Genomic DNA, 9987 nt, shown 5'->3' with positions numbered 1-9987 from the left:
ATGCAGGTATATTTACTACAGGCAGTGTAAAATGCAAAGAAGATTGCTAACACTGGTCAAATATAGAAAAGGAACAGACTGATCACACTGCCCCAAAGACAAGCACTGAAGAACATTGAAATCAATCAAGGCTTCAATTTAAAGCAATGTAATAGTGGAATTTAGAAGCACATGACAAACACAATGTGTATGAATAACAGATGTAAAAGTCACAGAAGACTACCCCAACAAGTAGCACTTACTCTGTTATAAGTACAAGCCAATGCCATTGTTAGGGTACCGATCGCAACAATCCAAAGGCAGAATTAGTTGGGACTCTTAGTGCAAACATTGCACCTAAATGCAGGTACATTTACTACAGGCAGTGTAAAATGCAAAGAAGATTGCTAACACAGGTCAAATATAGAGAATGAACAGACAGATCACACTGCCCCCAAAGACAAGCACTGAAGAACATTGAAATCAATCAAGGCTTCAATTTAAAGCAATGTAATAGTGGAATTTAGAAGCACATGACAAACACAATGAGTATGAATAACAGATGTAAAAGTCACAGAAGACTACCCCAACAAGTAGCACTTACTCTGTTATAAGTACAAGCCAATGCCATTGTTAGGGTACCGATCGCAACAATCCAAAGGCAGAATTAGTTGGGACTCTTAGTGCAAACATTGCACCAAATACAGGTATATTTACTACAGGCAGTGTCAAATGCAAAGACGATTGCTAACACTGGTCAAATATAGAAAAGGAAGAGACAGACCACACTGCCCCAAAGACAAGCACTGAAGAACATTGAAATCAATCAAGGCTTCAATTTAAAGTAATATAATAGTGGGATTTTGAAGCACATGACAAACACAATGTGTATAAATAACAGATGTAAAAGTCACAGAAGACTACCCCAACAAGTAGCACTTACTCTTTTATAAGGACAAGTCAATGCCATTGTTAGGGTACCGATCGCAACGATCCAAAGATAGATTTAGTTGGGACTCTCAGTGCAAACATTGCACCTAAATGCAGGTACATTTACTACAGGAAGTGTAAAATACAAAGAAGATTGCTAACACTGGTCAAATATCGAGAAGGAACAGACAGATCACACTGCCCCAAAGACAAGCACTGAAGAACATTGAAATCAATCAAGGCTTCACTGTAAGGTCATGTAAGTGTGGGATTTAGAGGCCCATGACAAATGACATGTGTATGAATAACAGATGTAAAAGTCACAGAAGACTACCCCAACAAGTAGCACTTACTCTTTTATAAGGACAAGTCAATGCCATTGTTAGGGTACCGATCGCAACGATCCAAAGATAGATTTAGTTGGGACTCTCAGTGCAAACATTGCACCTAAATGCAGGTACATTTACTACAGGCAGTGTAAAATGCAAAGAAGATTGCTAACACTGGTCAAATATAGAAAAGGAAGAGACAGACCACACCGCCCCAAAGACAAGCACTGAAGAACATTGAAATCAATCAAGGCTTCAATTTAAAGCAATGCAATAGTGGAATTTAGAAGCACATGACAAACACAATATGTATAAATAACAGATGTAAAAGTCACAAAAAACTACCCCAACAAGCAGCACTTACTCTGTTATAAGGACAAGCCAATACCATTGTTAGGGTACCGATCGCAACAATCCAAAGACAGATTTAGTTGGGACTCTCCGTGCAAACATTGCACCTAAATGCAGGTATATTTACTACAGGCAGTGTAAAATGCAAAGAAGATTGCTAACACTGGTCAAATATAGAGAAGGAACAGACTGATCACACTGCCCCAAAGACAAGCACTGAAGAACATTGAAATCAATCAAGGCTTCAATTTAAAGCAATGTAATAGTGGAATTTAGAAGCACATGACAAACACAATGTGTATGAATAACAGATGTAAAAGTCACAGAAGACTACCCCAACAAGTAGCACTTACTCTGTTATAAGTACAAGCCAATGCCATTGTTAGGGTACCGATCGCAACAATCCAAAGGCAGAATTAGTTGGGACTCTTAGTGCAAACATTGCACCTAAATGCAGGTACATTTACTACAGGCAGTGTAAAATGTAAAGAAGATTGCTAACACAGGTCAAATATAGAGAATGAACAGACAGATCACACTGCCCCCAAAGACAAGCACTGAAGAACATTGAAATCAATCAAGGCTTCAATTTAAAGCAATGTAATAGTGGAATTTAGAAGCACATGACAAACACAATGTGTATGAATAACAGATGTAAAAGTCACAGAAGACTACCCCAACAAGTAGCACTTACTCTGTTATAAGTACAAGCCAATGCCATTGTTAGGGTACCGATCGCAACAATCCAAAGGCAGAATTAGTTGGGACTCTTAGTGCAGATGTAACCCAGATATATTTTCAGTCAGCTAATGCTTTTCTGTATTATCACTGTTTTTGGTGTGTGTCTCTTTAAGGGTTACGACCACTTTATGTTGCGGCAGCTTTACGACTGCTGTTTTACGGTGTGTGTTATTGTTACCTTGGAGACTAAGTTTTTCGCGGGTAGATCTCTTCTTCAATGCCTGCAAGCAATGTGTGGTCCAGCTGTGATTCTCCTGCTGTTTAATTTTGGAGTTTAACTTGTTAAAGTATTTTTAAGTGAAATATTTACCGTACAAAGTACTCGGTTTTCTTTGGATAATATCCGAAAGTCCGTCGGTAACGTTTATCCACAAGAAGACCGTTTGCAAGGAACTCCGCCGATTGAATGAACATTAACGAGACGCTGCCGCTGTTTCCTGAGTGCTTTCCTGTGGCTCGTGAGCTCGTGAAGAGCCGTCGTCATCTTCTGAATATCCTGAGGATTGCAGGCAAAACTACTGAACCACCACACACATATAGAGCTCTATAATATTATTGCTGGCCAGCACGTTACTTAATTTTTTGTTGTTGCTAAAGACAATATAAGGACACTTCAAGATTTGTTCTATGTTCTATAAGAAGACCGTTCGGTATTCATTTTGTTTTAATGGACTGAGAAAGAGACATTTAATTAAAGAAGACGAGTAACATTCCTTCAGGTATTTTTGTTCTGAATAACAGGGTGTTGTTCAGACATTTAAGTATTTGGTTAACTGCCTAAAAAAAAAAAAAGGGGAAATATATATATATATATTTTTTTTTTCTAATTGCTATAATCACATTTCCATGTGATTTAAGGTTTACTGTTTTATGATGTTCCTGCCCTACATTGTAATCAAGTAAGACGCATTTCAGTTCAGCAAATGTTAAATAAAACTGGATCGATAGTAAACTGCTATCACAACCCGAGGAAATTCTGTTTATTGGTTACAGACGAAAATTGGCGCCCGAACAGGGACTGAAGTGTGTCTACTTGATCTTAAATATAAAAACTCTTTAAAGTATAATCATCTGAAAATTGTAAGGTTGGGTTAATTGAGAAAACAAAATGGAGTTTTGTGACATGTATGGTTTTGACCCAGAGCGCACAGTTATGCTTAAGGGTGTCCCAGATGAGGTTAAACTGGAAGATGTAAAAAGGGTTTTTGCATTACTAGATGATGTTGTTGGAGTGCATCACATTGACAGCCTTCCCAATACCATTCTGTGTCAGTTTAGCGAGTCTTTAACTCCAATGCTTCTAGACCGCGAGCATCCAGCTGATGACTCATATTGGGAGGTTATGCAGATAGATGAATACTGTCCACCTAAGTCAGTCAGTGAGCCACCCACAGATGATGTAGTGCCTCTTGCTCGTGCTATTAATGACATGACAGTCAATTTCAGAGAGCAGGTAAATGATTTAGCTCTAACATATAACATGAGCCCCATTACTTTGAATCAAGTAGCAGTGAATCATATTTCTGGAAAAGGGGATAGTGACAAGGGCCCAGTAACTTCTACCCCAGCATCTGCTCTTGAAGCCCCGGCATTTAAAGCACAGTCTACCCCTAATCCAAGACCGGTTGTCTTCAGTGCTGATAGCTATTCATCCAGTCCAAGACAGGCCCCTAATGACACTCTGCTTGTTGACCCCCTCCCTGCAGATGTTCAGAGAGTAATCGTGGAACATATTGTAAAACACGATTCCCTGGTGTTCATTCCACCTGCAAGAGAACTGCGTCCATTCTCTGGAAATTCTCCTAAACCTTCCACAGAGGTGGATTACAAAGTGTGGCGGCTTAGAGCTAAGCAAGTAATAAACGACTCCAGCCTGTCAGAGGCACAGCAGCGACGTATGCTTCTTGATAGCCTTCATACCCCTGCTTTAAATGTGGCTTTCTCTATTGGAGCCCAAGCCCCACCAAGTGACTATCTCCATGAACTAGACAAGGCTTATGGTAACGTTACAGGAGGTGAGGAGCTGTATATTCAGTTCTTAGAGACCCATCAGGACAGTGGGGAGAAAGCATCCGACTACCTGCGTCGACTCCAAACTCTGTTACAGGAAGTAGTTGAAAATAAAGGTGTGGCTAAACAAAATGGTGATTCTCAACTTTTAAAGCAGTTCCTAAGAGGCTGCTGGGAAGACAGTATGATAACCACATTGCACCTAAAAGAACAACTCAATGACCCCTCCCAGAGCACGCCCACTTTCTCGGAGTTGCTGTTCAAAATAAGAAATTATGAGAAAGAAAGTCAGCTAAAGGAAATGAGGAAAAAGCGACATACTGCTGGGAGCACAACCAAAGTTCATACTAAGACACACCTAACTACTGATGAGTCTGAGCCCCCTAGCAACAAAGTTCTAGCGGTGTGCGATGCTAACACTAGGGAGCAGCTTGAGGAGAGAATCAGACTGTTAGAGGCTGAGCTAAAGCAAAGTGTCACTACTCTAAATGCCAATCCCCCCAGATATGATAGAGCAGGACGAAAGTTCTCACCGAAAGCAAAAGGCAGCAACACAGCTCCACCACTCCAAGCCGTGCCCACAGAGAATCTCATTAAAGCAGGCAGGTTTTGTTACAATTGTGGAGAGGAGTCACATATGATGCCGCAATGCACAAACCAAACTAATGCTGTGCTGGTGCAGAAGAAACTTTGTGAGAGACACCAAACTAGACAAACCCAACGTCCACTAAGCTACCAACAGACAAGCCCCCAGCCAAATCTGTCTTTAAACAGTTAAGGGCTCCTGCTGTGGGACAAGCAGGAGCTCAGTGTCAAACTAGTTCCCCTGTTTTGAGCCGGTGCATGCAGGAACCCCCAAATGCATCAGCAACTATTCAGATTCCAGCAGGACTTGTTGGAGAGCCTTGTGATAGTGAAGCATGGTTAGATGGAGTCCAATGCAATTGCATAATTGACACAGGGTCTCAAGTAACAATCATATCCCAGTCATTTTATTCCCGTTACCTTCCCCACCGACAGTTATTCTCTATCAAAGATGCCCTAAACATTGAAGGTGCAGCGGGACAAAAGGTTCCATATTTGGGCTATGTTGAAGTGGATGTGCAGTTCCCTAAAGATAAATGTGGCACAAACCAATGTTTTCACATCTTAGCTTTAGTAAGCCCAGATCAGTCATACAATGACAAGCATTCTTTGCTTGTAGGTACTAATGTCCTGCGTCCAATGATCCAAGACTGCATTAAGCAAGGCGGAACTAAGTTCCCAGAAACCCTTTCTATCCAGGCCAGCTGGCTAATGGCTTATGCAGAGTGTGACAACCGGACTGACTCCCAAACAAAAGATGCCAAAGTTCTGCGTGTAAGGCTCAGCAGCAAAGTACCCATACGCTTGAAGCGTGGAGAGCTTTGTACTTTAAAGGGCATCTGTCACAATAAACCTGGTGAAGGTGAGTTCCAAGCTCTTGTGGGTGGTACGGAGGAAATACCCATGCCAGGAGGCCTGATTGTCTATGACCAGATAGTGGATGTAAAGCCTCAATCCCACAATAAATTTAAGCTTGCTGTCAAAAATATTTCTCAGCGTGACATCACCTTATACCCAAAAACAGTCATTGCAGAGTGCTCTCCCATTGACTGGGCAGTGCCCGTTTCACACTTTGAACAGAACAAACAGTCAGATGTTGCCTTTCCACAGACACATGCTCTGTCGGTGTCACAAAATGAAAAGATCAATTCAGCAGCTGAAATCTTCTATCCTGATTTCAGCGACAGCCCCATAGCACCAGAACTAAGGGAGCACATACAGGCTAGAATAAACAAAGAAGTGCCAGATGCGTTTTCTAGACATGATCTAGATGTTGGTAACATTGCAGGAGTCACCCATCGCATAGAGCTTGACCCTCATGTACCATTCAAAGAGCGAACTCGACGTGTCTCACCTGCCGACTTCAATGACTTAAAAAGGCATCTCCAAGACCTTTTGGCCATAGGCATCATAGAGGAATCACATAGCCCCTATGCCTCTCCAATTGTTCTTGTCCGGAAAAAGAACGGAGATCTGCGGATGGTGGTGGATTACCGCAGACTGAACAACTTGACTAAAAAAGATGCCTACCCATTACCCCGTATAGAGGAGACATTCTCCCTGCTGTCAGGCTCAAAATGGTTCACTGTACTCGATCTAAAGAGTGGGTACTATCAGATGGAGGTTGAACCCTCTGATCGGCCAAAGACAGCATTCACAACACCCTTTGGAACATGGCAATTTCGGAGAATGCCCCAAGGCCTGACCAACTCTCCAGCAACCTTCCAGCGAACCATGGAGAAGGTGATGCAAGGTATCAACCTCCAAGAGGTTGTTGCTTTCCTCGACGATCTCATAATATTCTCTGGCTCTTTGGAGGAACATGAGGAGAGATTAATGAAGGTTCTCAAACGCGTCTCTGATTTTGGCCTCAAACTGTCCCCTTCCAAATGCAAATTCTTCCAGACCTCTGTGAAATATCTAGGGCATGTGATATCTGCTGAGGGAATCCAACCCGATCCTGACAAAGTTGCTGCTGTAAAAGAATGGCCCCGGCCACAAACAGCCAAAGAGCTTCGGTCGTTTTTAGGTTTCACAGGGTATTACCGAAGATTTGTGAGAGAGTATGCCAGGGTTGTTAGGCCACTAAATGATTTGTTGAAAGGAGATCTAGCGCCCAGGCACAAAGGCCCTAACTCCTGGCCAAGAAAACAGTCACATCCACTTGGTGCATTATGGACCGCTGATTGCCAAGCAGCATTTGAGCTCATTATTGAGAAATTAACATCTGCCCCTGTGCTTGCGTTTTCCAACTGGCAGCTCCCATATGTGCTCCACACTGACGCCAGTATGACCGGTTTAGGTGCAGCCCTGTACCAGGTCCAAGATGGCCAAACCCGAGTGGTAGCATACGCCAGTCGTGGTCTCTCTAAAAGTGAGAAAAACTACCCCGTGCATAAGCTAGAATTTCTCGCCCTTAAATGGGCGGTCAGTGAAAAGTTTCATGACTATTTGTACGGGGCTAACTTCAAAGTGCTAACGGATAATAATCCTCTGACATACGTGTTGACAAGTGCAAAGCTAGATGCCGCGAGCCACAGATGGCTTGCTTCTCTATCATTGTTCAACTTTGACATCCATTACAAATCTGGTGTGCTGAATATCGATGCTGATGGGCTCTCGAGGAGGCCTCATGAACCATCCGAAGACGATGATGAGTCTCGAGAGATGGACCAGAGAATCTCCGGTATGCTAGATCGCGCTAGCCTCTCACTTGAGGAGTTCCAGGTTTTGGATGGGGAGACAGTGAGCACTCTTTGTATGCGCCACGGTGTCAATGTTCATGCAGTTTCACAAGACAATCGGGATCCGGATAGTGTCATACCTGCAGTGGAAACTCTCTTGTGTCATGAAAGTGCGGTCCCTGATGATCTGGAAGATCCAGTCCCTGGGCCAGGACAATCAGCTCTGCCAGAAATGTCTATGGAGGACTGGCATCAGTTGCAGAGGGAAGACGCAGTATTGGCACAAGTTATTTGTATACTGGAAGAGCAGCCTGACACTGAGGTATTTGATAAAACGTCTGTGGAGCCAGAGGTTGCTCAACTCTTACGTGAGAGATCAAAATTACTCTTGAAGGATGGAGTGTTATGCCGCAAGGTTCTCAACCAAAGAGGTGAAGCGTTTCTTCAACTTGTCATACCCAGTAGTCACAGAGAACGAGCCTTCCAAGGTATTCATGATGAGACAGGCCACATGGGTATCGAAAGAACTTTGGAATTAGCTAGAGCAAGGTTCTACTGGCCGAAGATGGCGAAATACATTGAGACAAAGTGCAAAAGCTGTGAAAGATGTGTCAAACGAAAATCTAAGGTGCAAAAGGCATCCAAACTAGTTAACATCAAAGTCAGTGGTCCCCTTGAGTTAGTCTGTATGGATTTTCTGACAATTGAACCTGACTCAAGAGACACTAGAAACATATTGGTCATAACTGATCACTTTACAAAATATGCACAGGCATATACGACTAGAGACCAGACAGCCAAGACTGTTGCCACAGTGTTATGGGAAAACTTCATTTGTCACTATGGTTTTCCACGCAGGCTGCATAGTGATCAAGGAGCCTGTTTTGAGTCAGAAGTTGTAGCAGAACTTTGTAAGCATGCTGGAATCGCCAAGTCTCGCACAACACCCTACCACCCGAGAGGGAATCCGGTAGAACGATTCAACAGGACTCTGCTCGACCTCTTGGGAACGCTGGAGGACAAAAAGAAAGAGGAATGGAGGAAATATGTCAAGCCCCTTGTACATGCATATAATTGTACACGGAACGATGTGACTGGCGAAGCCCCTTTTCTACTCATGTTTGGCAGAGAGCCGCGTCTCCCCATTGACCTCTGTTTTGGCATCAGCCCTCAGGGTCACAACCCCAAAACGCACACACAATATGTGCGAGACCTAAAGAAAAGACTCAGACACGCATATGAGCTAGCGTCAAGAAATGCTGAAAAACGGCAGTTGTTGAACAAAAGGCGCTGGGATGCTAAGGTGACCGCCTTGCCTTTAGAGGTAGGGGATCGAGTCCTTGTGAGGAATCTGAGTCTCAGGAAGAAGCACAAAATCTCTGACAAATGGGAATCCACTGTTTACGTTGTTGCCAAACAGCCGGATGAGAGTATCCCTGTGTATGTTGTCAGGCCCGATAATGGTGAGGGCAGAGAGCGGGTTTTGCATCGAGATATGCTTCTTCCCTGTGGGTTCTTACCTGCAACTTTAGAAGCGGATCCTGTGAGTACTGTTGTGCAGGCAATCCCGACTCAAGTTCCTGAGGTGACTGATGAGGGAGATATTGAGGATGATTTGTCTTCAATGGAAGTGGATCAAGACTTGGAAACTCAGAACACGAGCCTTGAAACCCCTGAACAGAGTACCTCTCAGTCTCAAAATCCCCTAAATCCTGATGCCCCTGAATTTATGTCAGATCAGCATGGTTTGTCAGACACTGAGACTGTAATTAGTCCAGGCCCGTCCCAGGCTAGGCCTCAGAGAACAAGGGTACCACCAGCTTATCTTAGTGACTACCAAGTTGGTCGCAAAGCCCATTGTAAACATCACACCTTAAGTCCCCCTGCACAGCAGACACTGTTTTATGGTTTCTTATTGTCCTTGCAGCAGCAAATTGCAGGATTAGTTCAGTCTCTAGCCGTAGGTAGTGACGGGGACGTCACATTTTAAGTGGGGGAGGATGTAACCCAGATATATTTTCAGTCAGCTAATGCTTTTCTGTATTATCACTGTTTTTGGTGTGTGTCTCTTTAAGGGTTACGACCACTTTATGTTGCGGCAGCTTTACGACTGCTGTTTTACGGTGTGTGTTATTGTTACCTTGGAGACTAAGTTTTTCGCGGGTAGATCTCTTCTTCAATGCCTGCAAGCAATGTGTGGTCCAGCTGTGATTCTCCTGCTGTTTAATTTTGGAGTTTAACTTGTTAAAGTATTTTTAAGTGAAATATTTACCGTACAAAGTACTCGGTTTTCTTTGGATAATATCCGAAAGTCCGTCGGTAACGTTTATCCACAAGAAGACCGTTTGCAAGGAACTCCGCCGATTGAATGAACATTA

The 9987-nt window shown here is 43.3% G+C and overlaps 1 long non-coding RNA gene across 1 annotated transcript; it reads right to left on the bottom strand.

Moving 5' to 3' along the window:
• Positions 1 to 2382: 2382 nt before the first annotated feature.
• On the bottom strand, positions 2383 to 9298 carry LOC136949634 (uncharacterized). Its single transcript, XR_010877440.1, has 4 exons — positions 9130 to 9298; positions 7978 to 8621; positions 7750 to 7855; positions 2383 to 2826 (listed from the first exon to the last, which is right to left on the bottom strand). It is a non-coding gene; the product is annotated as an uncharacterized lncRNA (long non-coding RNA).
• Between the last annotated feature and the right edge of the window lie 689 nt (positions 9299 to 9987).

This window comes from Osmerus mordax, chromosome 9 (genome assembly GCF_038355195.1).
Source record: "Osmerus mordax isolate fOsmMor3 chromosome 9, fOsmMor3.pri, whole genome shotgun sequence".
In the NCBI taxonomy this organism is placed as follows: domain Eukaryota; kingdom Metazoa; phylum Chordata; class Actinopteri; order Osmeriformes; family Osmeridae; genus Osmerus; species Osmerus mordax.
Note: the sequence above shows the minus strand (reverse complement) of the source record. Positions and strands in the feature narration are given on the sequence as shown.